Source organism: Macrobrachium rosenbergii, chromosome 43, assembly GCF_040412425.1.
Source record: "Macrobrachium rosenbergii isolate ZJJX-2024 chromosome 43, ASM4041242v1, whole genome shotgun sequence".
Classification (NCBI taxonomy): Eukaryota; Metazoa; Arthropoda; class Malacostraca; order Decapoda; family Palaemonidae; genus Macrobrachium; species Macrobrachium rosenbergii.
In genome coordinates, this window is record NC_089783.1 from 41,034,125 (window position 1) to 41,052,497 (window position 18,373).

Genomic DNA, 18,373 nt, shown 5'->3' on the forward strand with positions numbered 1-18,373 from the left:
ATATCTCAGAGAGGAGGAGGTCAGATGACGGAAGATTATGTGGTAACAAATGGCCCATGCTATCAAGATAATTACGGCATTAAAAAGGAGCCCATTTTACATGATTAACATGCAATCATAACATAATATGAATACAAGGCAATTGTTGTCACTGGTACTTTTGTAAGCTAATTCCATAAAAACAATGATTTCGGACACAAATATTATTTGTATCTTTCTGGCTTTATACAGCAAACTTATTAAAAATAGAACAATGTGAATTTAGATTATAACGTAATTATTATAATGGCCTTTGATACAGTAAGGGAGATCCTTACAATGCCGTATTTATAAAGTATACTTCTTCATGGAATAACTGTTCATCTGAGTAATTCTCCAATCATGGAATCATTCCACCACACGGGATTTATACAGTCTGCGTGCTCCTTAGCAAATTGTTGTGTAACACTGCAGAAATACTTTTACTCAGATGGTCATCCCTCAGCAATATTCATAAAAAATTAATTTACTGATGTCAGAAGTATGCATTTTCAAAAGAGTAATTGAATTAGCATAAGGTCTTCGGTTCCACTCTGCTGTTATTACCTTCACACAAAGAACCCTATTCACTGCAATCTAACCCATACCCTAGTGCACTCTCTTTTATTGAAATCTCCCCCACCTCTCTCTCTTTCTCTCTCTCAAATGCACTGTTTTGGGTATGATATTAAACCTTAGTTCACTACTTACAAAAGTTCTATCAGTTCATTTCCAGTGGGTGTCGTGTATCTGCCAAGTGTTCTGCAAAAAACCCCAGCTATCCATGTTCAATGACATAAAATAGTTACAAACAACAAATAGTAGTTCAAAAAGAAGGGTCATGCTAGTAAACGTACGTTTTAAATTAAATGAGTCCGGTAACTGTTTTTGGAAACTATTTAACAGCTCATAGAAACTGTTACAGTAATCTGTTTTCTGATCACCCAGTTATTTACGAGTGTTTTTAACTTGTCCAATTTAAGTATATATTTCTGTTTGGAGGCAACATTTCTTCATTAACAGAGCCCAGTTTTCACTAATTTAATATTTGATGAAATATTTAGACGAGCATCAATTAGTAACCTTGCGTTCACAGCTTTCTACTATGTACACTTGCATGTTAACTTTATGTACTTTCTTATTAAGGCATTTAAGCTTACTTTATAACCATTATTAATGTATATTCTATTTTTTTCTTTATTTGGTTCCATTATTAACCTGTTCATCCAACTCTCTGTAATCATACATCTTCCTATTTTCATTTTAAGATCGTGTTACCCATAAGCAGGTAAAATTGAGTATTACCGGCCAAAAACTACACTTAACTTCGTATATTTTCATAATCCACGATAATTCAGCATTGAATAAAAGCTGATCTATAGTTAATGCTTCATACTTCAAAATCCATGAGTGAAATTGCTAATCTTAACATGTGCGTGTATCGTCTTCAATACCTATCCATTTTTTGTCTTTCATCATGATCTAATGGCTCATACCTTAAGTCTATTATATTGGTGTCAGGAGTAAATTGAGTTCTGTGACAAATGACCAAGGCATGTAAACAAATACTGTTTTTGTGGGTTATAACTCCCTACGATAGGTCAGCCGGGGGGTCTAGGGCAGGCGAAGCCCTCCAGCCAAATTAAGTGTGGCACTCAATGGTAGTTCACTAATTTAAACTCCCTTTTTACTTTAAATATTCAGGGGCTCATCCTTGATGATCATAGAGACTAATCTATAGCTGGACATTGTAGTTGCTTATAATAAGACTGAGAATACAACCGTCATGGAAATCGTTCACGGTTAAAAATACTTTGAAAGATTTGTTTCCAGAGTGAATCATCTATAACTGATTACCATTTTTAGACGATTATTCTTTGTATGGAATGTATTTCCATAGAGAGGATATTCTGGGTGTCTTTGTTAAGATATGCTAGGTTAGATTAAATTAGTTCGATATGAAGGTTTCTTTTCTGCCATGTAAACTGTCCTCAGTTCCTTTCTGTTGATGAGTTTTGTTATTTATGGGTCGAAAAAGATGTTATCTTTCACCAGTTATTTTTTAATCCATTAAATACTGCGTGATTCTCCCGTGATTCTGAACACCGTATGCTTATATTATTGAGCCCAAATTTAGAAAAATACACTAAGATTTTATCGATAATTTAATAGAGAGTCTCTGTAACAATTCAACCTCCTGATGAACACAGTATACCACCAACGTAGTAAAAGTAATGAAGACTTACATCAGAAGACTTTTCCGTTTATTGGCACCCAAAACCTATGTCATCATGAGAGTAGCAAACTACTTTAAAAAATACACACACACACACAGAGAGAGAGAGAGAGAGAGAGAGAGAGAGAGAGAGAGAGAGAGAGAGAGAGAGAGAGAGAGAGAGAGAGAGAGAGAGAGAGAGAAATTTAATTTAACGTATATACAATCTACGGAACCATTTTGGTTCCATTAAAATCAAAGACTACCCTGTCTCAAAAATTCCCCTTTGCTTTAAGGATCAGTGTCAGCGTGTACGTTGTGAGAATAATCATCTGTTATATACTGAGAATCATCTGTTTTATACTGTATATATATATACTATATATATCATCTATATTTTATATATATATATATATATATATATATATATATATATTATATATATATATATATTATATATATATATATATATATATATATATATATAAGCCATATTTTCCTTTATATAGCGTGCATTTCAAACAAATACCACATGTCGACAGTTCTATTAGTAAAAAAAAAAACTTTCAATTTAAATGGGCAACTACAAAGTCTGAAGTATTCAACTTTTCATAATAACAGTTCTGCTAACTACCAATATTAACCCTAAAGATATGTAAGCTATGTTTTTAGCCTCATTTAAACAGTCAATACAACAAAGTTTGAATTGCTTACAATGATACCTTCCAGACAAAAAATGAATCAGTCATTTAACTTAAACCTTTATGATATTCAACAAAATGTCAGAAGTGAACAGGTTTATCCCGAGTTATAAAAACTAATCAATAGTGATGTCAAGTATTAAAAGTAAGAACAACTATTCCCTTAAATATACCAGCAACTGATAGTGCATATCTTTTAACGTCTGGTTTTAAGTTTCAGTAATTCACTTTATATTTGCTCAATAATGCAAAACCTTTGGGATTTCAAAATTTCCACCTGGTCCAGGTAGACAACATAAAATATTTCGATGCCTAATTTATGGCAAGAAAAAATACCAGTAAGCAATTTCTATTATTGGTGAAGGGACGAACATTAATACATCAATTAACATAATTTACTGAAGTTTCATAACTAATTACACCTTCGAAACAACGTGTGACAACTTACGGCGTAAAATGAAGTACATCAGTATCGCTAGACTCAGTCTCACCTCATTTAAAGACTACTGGAGCAAAAACGAACAGATGTATTGTTGGACTAATCTTGAAAAAAGTTTGACTAATCTTAAAAAACGCTGATCCAGTAAACAATCCTGTAAGGCAAAACAACTGCGGCAGAAATAACAGCAGTTATAATACATATTCTCATAAAGTCAGCAAAATAAGGTTTTAACTTGTAACCGAACCTTCACAATAAATCCAGTTTACTCCAATGCAGACCAACCACTTACATTTCCTGACAAGAGCAAAAAAAGATCAAAAGAAAGGCTGGGAAAACTAGAGACCAGAAATACCCAAAAAGGGCTAACAAGTGGAGTGATCGAGGGAACGACCGTATATAAAAGGTTAAAGTCAAGACTTAAGAGCTAACGAGCAAAATTACAAAATGCCAGTTTGCCAGGGTTGTTAACCAAGCCACAGAATGATCTGGCATTAGTTATTTAAACAGAGATTTTATTTTATTATTATTGGTATAGATAACTAGAATATACAACTTAGGTCGAGGGCCAAGCGCTGGTACCTATTAGGTCATTCAGCGCTAAAAGGAAATTGTTAAGAGGTTTAAAAAGTGTAACAGGAGGAAAACCTCGCAGTTGCACTATGAACCATTGTTAGAAGAGGCTGGAAAGTAAGATGGAAGAATGAATATGAATGGAGGCACAGTAAAAGGAACGAAAGGGCTTGCAGGTAGGGACCGAAGGGACGCTGCAAAGAGAGCCTTAGGTAATGCATACAATGCACAGCGTGAGGTGCACTGACCGATATTATTAGAACGGGTCTGTTAAACGTACGAAAACCATAACTAACCATAGGACTGTCTGTTGCATAGTGAAAATATAGGCTTGCTTATTGTATAAGTGGCATGAATGTCACAAAGCTATCAGCTTTGAATTGGCAACAAAAGTACTTTATTTTGAAATACGAAGAAATGGAAGCTATGCTTTACGCTAGGTCAAGATTGAAATGTCAAAACAAAGAGTTCTGTCTAAAGAAGATAATTACGTTAAAACTTAAATGTTTAAAGGCATACAATGCCAGAACCTTAATATTTTTTTTTTTTAAAGTTAACGTCCTTAAGGTTTATTAGTACAGATACAAAGGTAAAACAAAATTACTGCTGAACTTTGGAAATTAATATTTTCATAGGAAAAGTAATTAAAATAGCAAATTTACCGTCTACAAGATAACTTTAAGCTTGTTTGATCTAACTGCCAAACATCATATGCAAACTAATATTTATAATGAAAGGTCTTTACCTAAAACGTAAGAATTTTGACAAATTCTTTAATTAGCGATGAATATAAGCAGTCACGTTACTTTAAGTCTAAGGTCAAGGTACGTTTACTTCTAAAAATAGATTGTCACACTTACCACCTGAAAGGAAAACTTAATTAACCGGCTGAACCTCCCAAGCACCTGCCCATAGGTCCGAAGACCTATAAGGCTGTAGGAGTGGAGGTAAAAAAAAAAAAAAAAAGTTGGGCTGGTTTAAACAGCATAAAAAAAATGGTTAGTTTAAACATAGCCACATAACACACCTGATTCTCAGTAACCCAAACCAGGGAAGAAAAGAACCCCATTTTTGTGTAGCTTGAGACAGGGTATCAAGGCTCACGAATTTTGACGTAAGTTTATTCTCACTAGCGTAGTTTGCTTCAGAAAGTGGTCTTGATTTCACAAAAACCTGAAAGTGGATTATATTTTCATTAGAGAAGTATTTGGATTTTCTTTAATAAATTATATAGCCTACTATAGCCCTGTCCAATCTTTTACAAGATTCAAATCTTAAAAAAAATTAATGCTTAAACTTAACACAAAAGTTACCCAAGAACCTAACATGCACATTCTAATTTCAGATCGAATTATAGATTGAATACTAAAATGAGCAATGCATCAGAGATCTAATCCTGAAAAAATATCAAATTTGTAGCAGAGAAATAGACCTATGGCCAATTAGATTTTATAACCTAGGTGTGAAAAATGGACGAACAAGAGGTTATCCTACATGATAATGGGTTGCAGAATATCGATTAAAACCTAAAATAAACATATCAAAACGACAAGTACTCATTGCTGTCCACGAATAGCAGTACCTTAATGATAGTCACACCTGTTAAAATTCTCTGTATAGCAAAATGATAAGGAAAACATATGACATTCAAACTGGTTTCAATAATATCAAGCTAAAATTTTAAAGTGCAACTGGGAAAACTTAAATCGAGATACGAAAACCAAAATCAACCCGTTATAAAAAGCCATTACATTAATAACAAGGCTCGTGAATTATTATGATTACGGGAAATAAACTATTAAATAATGTCACGAAAATCCAAAAATATATATACACTTTCATCATACCCGTGAGGGGAAAATAAAATAATAACTGAAGTCACGAAATTGTTTCATGTTGATGCGACCATAACCGTAACCACAAAGAAGCTTACATCTGCAGAGCCTGGGAGACTCGCCAAATCTTCACGTAGACCACTTACAGAGCTCCAGCGCAAGTTCACCCGGTACAATAATATTGCCTTCTCAGGCAAAAGGGGGTAGTCGGCTCGCCGCACCGTTTCGCCGTCGAAAAACACAGTACTATTTTTTATAAACCGTCGATCCCGGCACCAAGACTGAGTCGATACATAGTTTCTACTTGCTGAAAAATCAGTTGCCGTTACCAGCAAGGATCGTCGAGTCACCTTGCTTTGATCTTGGGCGATTCAGGAGAAAGAAAACGACGTCCCTTTTTTTAGGGGGCACTTTAAAAGATCTTTTGGCGCTTTAACGCTAATTGTTTGATTCTGCGTTTTCTGAGTTCTGGGTTCTCTGATAAAATTGACTTATTATACCATAAGGTAAGTTTCATCGATTAATTCCAGAACAAAAGAATGAACATTCTTTGGTGCATTATGTTTACTGTCTACTTGTTAAAAAGAGAATAATAAATAACTTACATTTTAAGGAACATATAAAGGAAGTTTTAAGTTTTTTCTAGAAAATTTGAAAGACCTTAAATGTTTTTACGAATTCCACCCCATTTCTGCCTGGCTGTCTCTTAACTGCCGTACATATTTAATTCCTAAAGATCCCTTTGTCCAACATATCCAGTCTCTGTTCTGCAAACTGTAAGAACCAATTGGAAGTACGGATAGCGGGAGTATAAGAAATAAATTAACTCTTCATCAGCCGGCCGCGGGAATGAACTCGAACCAGTAATTAACTGAAGGAACAAAGTGAGGATGTTCATAAATTAGAAGCTAATTACTGGTATGCAATCACTATGACAATCAGATGACTAGATCAAGTGTACTTGCTCCCTGTAGGGGTGTAGTGCAGTCAGAGCAACCCTTTCCATTCACTTTACTGTACCCCCTTTCATATTATCTTTCTTCCGTCTTACTATCCGCTCTCTCCTAACAACTGTATCATGGTGCAACTGCGAGGTTTTCTACACCTTTAAAACCCTTTTTACTTTCAATATCCCTTTCAGCGCTGAATGACCTCATAGGTCCCAGTGCCTGGCCTTAGGCAAAAATGTTATATTCCATTCAATTCCAAGTATACTTGTTCCTGTCAGAAATTCGTTACCATTCCTGTCAGGAATTCGTTACTATCTCTAAATCCCATCGTCTTTGGTAAATGTCAATCATTCTAGAACAATGATTCTGATAATAAAAAAACGATTAAAACAACTGGTGGATTATGGTGGTGTTCTATCTAGGTGACATCAGGTAACTGATCCCAACAATTTATGAACGTAATTCTTCAACTGGATGGATTCTTGTACCCAAAAACAGTAGTAATTGCTAATACAAGTGCGTGTACGAGTATGAATGCTCATGGAGCGCGTGTTATAGCGTTCAACACACCTGACTACAGAGATTTCAGTCCTGGGCACTTTAAAAACAGGTACTTTAGACTGGTCCTGGTCGTTTCAGCCGTAAGTCTAGCCGTAACATCCAAACTGGCAAACGGCCGAAATGGGTGTATACTGTATAATACTTTGATCCCCGAGGGGCTAGTACTAAACACGGCGTCCCAAGGAGCTTCCGCTATGTCTTACGGCCTGAACTTCATGTGGCCTAAAGTAGCTGTGACGGCCTAACAGGTTCACGGCCGAAAATGATACGGCCTAATCGTCCCTAACTCCTTTAGACTTGGTATGGATTCCACTTCACAGAGGATAATAATCAGAGCAAAATAATCTTCCAGTTTTTCTCTTCCCCATACAGTGCTTTCCTCAAATTTAGACCGTTAACTGATATTTACGAGCTTAAGATTCGAAGTCCAAGCTGGCTTAAGACCTGCATTAAAAAAAAAGATGATTAGAATGTTCAGGACAAACTTTTAGTTACAACGCAACTCGACAGAAGAGTGACCACGGTGGAAGACTATGCTGCACTATTCAAAATAACGTAAATCCCAATGTTTCTTGTGGGATTTTCGACCAAATGAGCTGTTGCTGACTACACGATTTATAACATATTCTTGCTCCTTGATTTAAAGTCGCTAATTCTTATGACCTTTCAAGGGATTTCGACCAGCACTCCATTTACATGCAGAGCAAAATAGAATTATCTTGCTACACGATTGAAGGGGTTGTTAACTGAGTAAATTTTGAACAGATTTTCGGCAACGGTGAGCTTTGAGATCAATATATATGACATCCAGATTATTAGTGTTACCGTGGCAACTGACAAATGGAATGTTAAAAACTGAACGAAATACGGATTGCATGGTTGGTTTATTTCTATTGTCTTAAATTCTTTTATTAAAACAACTATACTCTCTCTCTCTCTCCCTCCTCAATACATTTTTTGGTGCCTGTAACACTCATCCCTCCCCGCTAATAGCCTATCTCTTTCCCCAGCTGCTAACCCTAAAGATTTTCATTTTGCATACCAACTTATCTTTCTTCCCTCCATTTTTGCATTCAGGTAGCAAAACCAAGATTGGTGCTTCGTGCTCTTTCCCAGTGATTGGCTTCTGCTCCCTGATGTATGTTCCCTTACTGAATATATATCTTCTCTGAAAATGCTTTTAGGATTTACGTTACCCTGTTTTCATGCAGATGGAAATCAGTGAACAAGCATTTTTCTTGCCATAATATTGAATTTTAATGAAGCCGATATGACTAAGAAAAGGACCCAAGCTTCCTAAAACTATACAGTCTCCGTAATGGTAAACAGTTTCATTTAAAATTCTGCTATAAAAAATACCTGTTTTTGGACAAGTCTGAAAATTATGTTTTTAATAAAAGGTAAATAGCGTCAGTTTAACAGAAGCAGTGAAAGTTTGAGCTGGTAAAGACTACTAGCAGAATGTCGTAACCATAGCATGGTCAAACCGTGAATATTTTCGTCAGGGAAAAGATGCATGTGAATATTAATAACTTTTCTGGTATGTTTCAAAGTCCCAAGGCTTAATCCTTTTATAAAAAGCACATATCTTCAAAATATAATCAACTCAGAAAATTCGTAATCCTCACAGAGGTAGCTCTGAAGTGTCACTATATTCCTCCTTAGGTAAGTGCATACGCTCAAAAGATTCAACATAAGAAGAGTTCGTAGATTCAAGAGCACTACAATTTCCAGATTGTAAAATTTTGCGTAAAAGTATCGGTAAAGGACTTGTTAGATATTGAACCACATGAAGAAAATTTCACCTCCAAATAGACAGGTCTTAAAATGCATCAGATTTTTATTTATTTATTTATTTTAATCAAGGGAACTGTCATTTTCTAATGCTGGTAGGGCTCACGTCGAGTTAGGGGGAGTGGAAGTACTGGGGAAATCCAGTCATATAACCCGACACATTTTGTGTCAGCTTTCAGCATGCTATTATATTAAGAGCAGAAACCGCATCAAAGAATTCCTTTAAAACTGGTATGTGCTGTGCGAGTATACTTTATTTATTAACAGATTTTATATATAAACAGAAGACACCTTACGGTCTCGGCGAAATAATAATTTCTCCGATACCGTTTCTTGGAGTTAGAGGGTGATAGTGGAGGTTGGTTGCAGGTTGTGTGGGGGTTGGGTGGGGTTTCTTGTGAGGGTTACTGAAAGATGGAGGGAAGTAGATTTTGCGAATAAACCGAAGCAAATAAAAAAATATTCAAAAGTTTTTTCCAGGTAAAAAATGTTTAACGTAAATATATTAATATAATGACTAACATGTATTTCAAACAACGAACGAAATACATAAAAAATAAATAAAACAGGTAATAACATTATAAGGATATCACCGTAACAGGAAGCACGCCTCTAAAGTTAATGAATGTAAACATACTCAGGTGACTTACTCTAGAACGTTAAGGCCCAGAAAATGCAATACTTTCCTATCCTCATGTACACCAAAAAAGATAAAACAGGAATTGAACCGTGGTATTATATAGAAAGAGAAAGAATTAAAGGATAATGCTGACGGAAGGAAAAAAAACGGAAAAATGAATATGAACGAGAATCAGAAGTTAAAGTGAATTCCTAAAACTTCAATGGAAGCGACACGAGAACTTCCAAAACCAGCTATTGAAATTCTCTGAGGAGCTGAAAAATCGCGAATGGAGTTTTCGTACCACATGTGAAACTCCCTTTCTCCTGTAGTTTGAGACTTTTGATAGTAGAATTATTATGGTTTGGATGTTGTATTTTAATGTGTTTCAAGTATTACCAATGAAGAGTAACACCAAATTTTAATTTCTGTTTTCCTGAATCCTATGGGTTTTATATATACTTGCGTAACAAAACATCGAAAATAAGAGGTTTGAGAGGGAATGTCACTACCAGAGTTCAGTGTACCTTTGGACTGTAGTTTTACAAGGAGGTTAAATAATTATATGGACACAAAATAAACATGATATAGCTTTTAAACATACTCCCTTTTTTGCGTTTTAGGTGGAGTGGTGCCAGAGGGTTCAGCCTTCCGGCTTACGCAGCAAATCTCTTCAGGAATAAGGTTACCACTCTTACAGAGCTTTTTACCCACCAGATGCCGGTACCCATTTGTAGCTGGCCAGACTAGTGCCAGATGGTCTGAAAATGTACTTGGTCCCATCAATCGCGAGCGCTCTTTACCTTACAGCTACGGCTTTGTATGTGTGTGTGTGTGTGTGTGTGTGTGTGTGTGTGTTTACGTGTCGGTATCTGCGCGCGTAAAACAAGCAAAAGAGGAAATAAGCACTGAATTCTTTGACTTTGAGCATTCCAGTATTCAATTTAGATTCTTTGATTTTGAGCATTCCAGTAAAATTTAGAAAAGATCTTGAAATAAGATTCATCTTGAACATTCCAGTATTCAATTTAGATTCTTTGATCTTGAACATTCCAGTATTCAATTTAGATTCTTTGATTTTTCCAGTATTCAATTTAGATTCTTTGATCTTGAACATTCCAGTATTCAATTTAGATTCTTTGATCTTGAACATTCCAGTATTCAATTTAGATTCTTTGATCTTGAACATTCCAGTATTCAATTTAGATTCTTTGATCTTGAACATTCCAGTATTCAATTTAGATTCTTTGATCTTGAACATTCTATTGTTTAGATCTTGAACATTCCAGTATTCAGTTTAGATTCTTTGATCTTGAACATTCCAGTATTCAGTTTAGATTCTTTGATCTTGAACATTCCAGTATTCAATTTAGAGAGAGAAAGCCGGATGTTAAGGGCGTTCACTGAGACAAAAAAGTGTTTGAGTATTTAGGTAACCACGACTGGGAAAGGAAAATTGGTGAGTTAACAAATGCTGAACAGCAGAGGGATATCACTTACTGTGTCAGCAGACTTTGGGAATCGGTGAAAGAATAAATGCCTGATATTCCACGTTATGTGGGAATGAATTAGAATGAGGGAGGAGACATGTTATAATAATAAAATGGGTGCACGCATTAATGTGCGCACAGAAACAAATACAAGTAAGTTAGCCATTTTACAAGAAAATAAACGACAATTAAAATTCCTTTCGATATCACCAGCAAATGTTATGTTGTATTTCGATAAATTTTATAACGTATTTTGCGACTGTCAGTCAGTCATTTTAGTTTGGTCTGTGGACAGCCAATGCACTATTTCCTGTTTATTCAGATTCAGCCAGACTCTGACCTTGAAGCTGAGAGACAAACTTTAATTTCGACTATCAGAATTACTAATTAGTTCTATCCTCATTTCCGTTTACCGGTTTAATTATGAGAGACAACCAGTTAATGCAATTGCATTCTTAAGCTATCTGCATGGAACGGGAACCTAATCAACATTCAGTTGAGAGTTCAAGGATATCAACATCACTGCCTAACCTTGGACCTTTAGATAGATTATAGATCAAATTATCCACAAATGCGCAAAACGGAAGTTCATGTTGATCGTTACATTTCTTCCTAAAATAAAAAACATTAAAATTATTATAACGGCTCATTACTATTGTTTATATATACTTAGATATATACATATATATATATATATATATATATATATATATATATATATATATATATATATATATATATATATGTATATATCCATATATATATATATATATATATATATATATATATATATATATATATATATATATATATATATATATATATACACATATACTCTCTACTGTCTATATATACACACACATCTCTCTCTCTCTCTCTCTCTCTCTCTCTCTCTCCCCAGCACTCACAAATACAAAAAAACAGCATGTGAGAATTTCTTCCCCTTTAACGAAACATGTAAAGGCAGTGGTCACGTATTTACCTGAACAAAATGTCTCGTATATTTTTACTCTCTGCACGTGATATTTCCTCTGTGGCTCATACGTTGTTGTCTAGGCCTGACTCACTCGACCTAAAAACAAGTTGGGCAGTAAGTTTTTTTTTTGTCACTACAGTTTTTTTGTTTCGGAAATAATTTTTTTGGGGTTATTTAATTCATCTTAGGCTGCAGCATTTTCTTTTATGAATAAAAAAATTTACGTTTCACCACACCAGTGAACAGCATCACAATTCCTCCCTTTATGAATATATTTTACAAAGAATGGTCTGAAAAATTTCTTAAGAATTTTATACTGAATTTAATTTTTAATGAATCCTTATACATCAGTATACTCTCTAAACATGATCAAAGACTTCCTATGAACTACATGAAAACTAACACAACCCTTTTGGAAATCTAATTCTTGGTAGAATATGTCAGTGATTACTTAGACTTTGAATTGTCGTTCCTTAAAACTAAACAGATTTGATGGATTAGAAACGTCAAATTGCTTAAGGAATCTAATTTTGGAATAAGAACTGCCGATAACAGGAATCGTGTTTGAAAAATCCTGTAGCAATCAAAACGGGGTGCAAATTCCCCAAACGTGCTCTCTATCATAAAAGAGGACGACTCAAACCCCTAGGCGATAATACAGGGAAAAAAGTAAACTACGAGTATTATAATCGTCTGACCAGAAAAGGACACAAATGAGAACTATAGGGTACAGTTCTTCACCAGGCGGATGAGTTTGTGTTCTTGATAATACTAAAAAATCATTATTAGGAATTGTCTGATTATTCAGTTATTTGTTATTTTTCCCATGCTTGTTGGAATTGTCAAGATTTCGCTACATAAAAGTTAAATTAGTTTAAGGAGATGAGAATAATTCATGTCTCTCCACAGGGAAAGAGACGAAGAGATTTTATTGATGATTGATGAAATTTAGGCTATCACGCCATGGACTGGTTTTATTGAGCTTCATATCCCAAGCAGATGACTTAGAAGAAGTGAAAGTTACAAGAACTCCTCGGGGGAAAAGTCAAATGAAAACTTGGAAAAGGGTGCCATTACCTCGGGAAATAGATAAAAGTATTTTTTTTTATTTTTTCTCGACTGACAGTTTGAAAAAATCCTTTAATAGTAGATGCTGGACAAGTCACAGAGCCGCGAAAGGTGTTCGAAGAGGAAAAAAAAGGAGATAAATATGGACAGAAGCTGCAAAATGAAGGATTACCCAAAATAGAACTAAAGGAGGAAGACCTTTTCTGCGAATACTTCACAGTAATAGAGAATGGGTTGTCAGTGATGATCAGGATCAAGTGCTACAATTTAGAATTTATGATAAAAAATTTAGAAATAAGTGTTATATGGTAGGTAAGCTGTTTATTTACTTGTACAATTAAGCAAAGGGAGGGTTATCACAGGTCGCATGGTTGTATGAGTTTTATAACAATTTATATTAACCCATCAAATAACTTTGCTGGAAATCTTCCTAAACGTTTCATGGAATAAAAAAAATGCTTGGTTTATTCAAAAGGCGTAGGGAAATAATACATGGCATTTACACAATGAAGTAGGGTACCCTTTTATTCAATTAAGAAGACTTACACAGAATATGTTAATGAATATCAAAGCGAACGCACTAGCTCTTTTTTTTTTTATCTTAAACTAGAATTTTCTTGTCTAAAGCAAATCAAATAATGCATTGAAGACGTTTATGTATGAATGAGTAAAATCTGGGCTCACAGTCTTCCAATCAATAAAAATGAATCACACAAAATAATTTAACTTTCTCTCCTACATGCTTTTGTTCATTTGTTATTCATTTTCTGTCTTGATTAAAAACCACTGCGCCTCTCTCAAAATCATCTTCCCTTTATATTACAAGAGCTGTTTATGAAAACACGAGTATTTCACTGCCACTCCAAGAATTCTATTAGGAAAGGCATTTGGGGCCTAAGGCAGTTTGGATAAAAATACATGACGCTTGTTAAAGATTTAGCACTGGGACTCAAACGAACACGAGTAACTCACACATCAACTAAGAGGAAACCAAAATACATCTTTACACGTGTAGCATATTCCGTTGTAATGTATACAGATTGCTTTCAAACAAAAAAAAAAAACTAATCGAACATTTGCATGCAAATACAAATGCCTCGAAAATTCAATTTATATATATATATATATATATATATATATATATATATATATATATATATATATATATATATATATATATATATATATATATATATATATATATATATATATATATATACGTATATACATATATATGTATATATATACATATATGTATATATATACATATATATGTATATATATATATATATATATATATATATATATATATATATATATATATATATATGTGTGTGTGTGTGTGTGTGTGTGTGTGTGTGTGTGTGTGTATACACATATATAAAGCGACAAACATCATTTAATATCCAGTTCACCATGCTTCAGGAATAACGTACAACCAAGGGGAATTATAATTGATGAGTGGGATTCGAACCGCTGCTCGGCTTAGAAACGACGATGAATGGTGACTTTTGACCACTGAGCTATCTAAGGGAGGTATAACGGTTTGAATTGTTTCTGAAGGGAATTTAGTTACAGAATATTTATCATTTATACCTAATTTGTATTTATTTGCAATTCTGTTTCTTTCAGCAATATTTTGCTTGTTCTCGATTTTATAGCAAAAATGCAATGGATGCTTACACACATGAAGTGTCTTACTTTCATCCTAAAGGGGGAAACATGACTTATTCTTATTAACTAAATGGCTATAATTCCGTTGACGGATAAAGTTTGTGAATTTCACTGATAATAAGATATTTACAAAGTTTAACAACTTAGACAAATATCAGTCTGTGAATTTGATTAGATGCTCACAAGCAAGAAATTTTTTATATTACATCTCAGTACATAATTCTTTCTTATGCGCTTAACATTTAATGAGAAAATCACACAATGGTTAAGGAATGTTATTTAAATAAAGCGTGCTTCAGATACTCTATGCGTTTATGTTCACCTCCTCGTTAATTAGTTAATAATGGAAATGACAGAATCGATCATTTCTTTACTGTTGGCTGCAATATGAATATAGTTATTAATGTTCACAACTCAACGATGACTGTTTGACGAGTGAGAAAATAAAAGTAAGACTAAAATATCAATAAATAAAAAGACTTGAGCCAATCTGAATGCAGAATAAATGTCGTTGTTAAAAGATAAAGCGAGCCTCTCTCTCTCTCTCTCTCTCTCTCTCTCTCTCTCTCTCTCTCTCTCTCTCTCTCTCTCTCTCTTCTCCCGCAAGAAACAAAACGAATATCGCAGATTGCTTTTAACTGTTTTCGAAGTCTTGCTTCACCCACCGCAGGCGAATAGAATTCATGATTTGTTGCGGTGGCTTAAGCTTAATTTCAGGACGATGCGCAAGACCCCTGACATTTATTGTATATACTAGAAAATGAAAATTCTGGACGACAAAATACTGAAAGTGCGATTTGCCAGTCATTTACCGGATCAGTTTGATCTAGGGCTTCAAATGTGTTGCTGTATACTGGGAATGTGTTTTTTTTTATGTAAAATAGTACCCGTTGAAATGGGTGGATTCCACTCAAAGAGTTTTAGAGTGGCAGTGTAATCCCCAATTTAAACTTCTGTCTTTTATCGTCAGCAGCATAGTTGAATGTTATGACTTTCTAGGTACAGTAAGACAAAAATAAAACATTAATTTTTTCCAGGAATATTTGTTTAATTCTCTCCTTCCTCCAAAGATGTAGACATAAAAATAGTCGTACTGTACCGAACAATACGTAAATTGAACACTAACATTTTTACAGCCATACAAAATAAATTGACAAATTATCAGGACAAAGGATTAATAGTTTATCTAATAATATATATATTCAGTTAATGAAAAGAAAACATTAATATACGCCATAGAAATTAACTCTGAAAAGAAATTCCTCTAAATTCTTCAGCGGGGATGTCAAGCAACAGGGACCTTCCAATTCACAAGTTTGCGTTGAAAGAAAAGTAAAGTTGGACGTATTCCAATTACTTTGGGTTTTATGCTGTATCCTCGGTACATGACACACAGGATATTTTTGAAGAAAGAACCACCGATATAACGACATATTGCACAAAGACAAGAAGAGGAGTAGATATATAGAAAAGGCAAACCGAGAGAGAGAGAGAGAGAGAGAGAGAGAGAGAGAGAGAGAGAGAGAGAGAGAGAGAGAGAGAGAGAGAGAGAGAGACTTCTGCCCTCATTTCATTACCTTCGCTGCAACTTAATAAGAAATTCGTTGTGGAAATGAAAATGCCTCATTTACGCATTTTCCTTTATAATAAAAAGCATGTATCTGAACAGAAGTGGAAATTCAACTTTCTCAAATGAGACTGGAACCGCCTTTAATTATTCCACTAACACTGCAGAGAATTTGACGGTAAACCTTTTGAAAAGGAATCAAGCGAGTCACTGAATCCTTGTTCAGTGGGGCGGTTAATTCTTGCTGAGGTGCGACTTTCCATATATTATTTTCTATTCATCGTGTTTTTTTTCGCTTTGGCTTTTTATTTCTTGGCTGTATATGCTTCAATAATTCATTTGACTTTATATGGAAAGAGGTCCTTCGTAATTAATACCATTAGAAAAAGTAGCTTTAAAACAAATTAGAAAAGTATATATATATATATATATATATATATATATATATATATATATATGCATTTTTATTTAAAACGAAATTATATTATATTATTATATATATATATAATATAGAATATATATTATATAATATATATATTATATATATATATATATATATATATATATATATATATATATATATAATGTGCATATATATGTACATATATGTATAAGTGTATATATATATATATATATATATATATATATATGTATATATATATATATATATATATATATATATATATATATATATATATATATATATATATATATATATATATATAATTTCAGAGAAAGCATCACTAACAAGTAAAAATAAATCTAGTCTTTTAGTCTTCTGGTAGACAGCATAGCAGGTAGGTCATGAATTCTCAAGTGTCGGCGTAATACGAATCACCATCACGTTGATCAAAAGACTTCTTTGTTCATAAATACGTACGAAAACAGAAAAACTGAAATCCACACGAGATATTTTGTCCTTTTTATCTTTTAGTGCACATAAATAGCTGTTTCTATGAAACAACTATTTATGTGCTCATGAAACCCGTTGTGTCAGACAAACACCTGTCATAGATTAATGACAGCATAAAAGTTGATAATCAGTCAGAAATTAAATAATTTCTCAATTTCCTCATAGTTCATTTACCCGGTTATCACTGCGCTTTACTTGTTTTTCATATCCGTTTAACGACCTCCCCCTTTTAGCTGAGACGCCAAATATATTCCTACTCAGTCATTAAATTGATCAACTTCCTCTCAAAATAGTCATTCCCTTTATCAAAAGATTATATTTTCTTTGAGCAGGATACTTACATTTAAATGTTTGGTTTTTGTATATGTTCACTGATTGGAGCATTTTTATGTCTATATTATCATCATTACCTACAACAACCAATTCTCCTTCTAAAATTCAGCTTAATTTATCCCAATCATTCAATTGTCGCATCTACTTCATTTCTCCCTCACTTTTCCTTTATTGACCTATTCATACTTTCTTATGCCGCTAAATTTTTTTTCTATTTTGGGCTTAATCAGTTATCTCTGCACTCCCTTATTTCATTTGACGGCTCTTACAATAATATATTGCTTAGCCCTTATTGTTTTGCTGCAACTGCATTAATATTAAGATTAAGCAGAAAGCCGAAATGAAGAGTGTACAGGTGATTAGTAGAAACAAACTCACTCTCTCTCTCTCTCTCTATCTCTCTCTCTCTCTCTCTCTCTCTCTCTCTCTCTCTCTTTCTCTCTCTCTCTCTCTCTTCTTTGGCATGCATGCACGAGAGTGCCCGAGTTGGATTCAGTGGCGATTTTGTACCGCACTATATGTCACAAATTTACTAAAATCAAGCAAGCATATTCTGCATAGCCGAGAAATATACTTTTATATTTTTATTTCGAAAAGTTGTTGTTTTTTGTAGAAATAACTGTTCCCTTAACTTAAAGGATTAATCG

At 33.9% G+C, this 18,373-nt stretch overlaps 1 long non-coding RNA gene across 2 annotated transcripts in view; it reads right to left on the minus strand.

Annotated features, from left to right (window-relative positions):
• LOC136828808 (uncharacterized) overlaps positions 1–18,373 on the minus strand; it is an 855,933-nt gene that overhangs the window by 281,520 nt on the left and 556,040 nt on the right. For both annotated transcript variants that reach the window (XR_010850235.1, XR_010850234.1), the window contains exon 11: positions 4,974–5,119. This is a non-coding gene — a long non-coding RNA (uncharacterized lncRNA). The remainder of the gene's footprint in view (positions 1–4,973; positions 5,120–18,373) is intronic.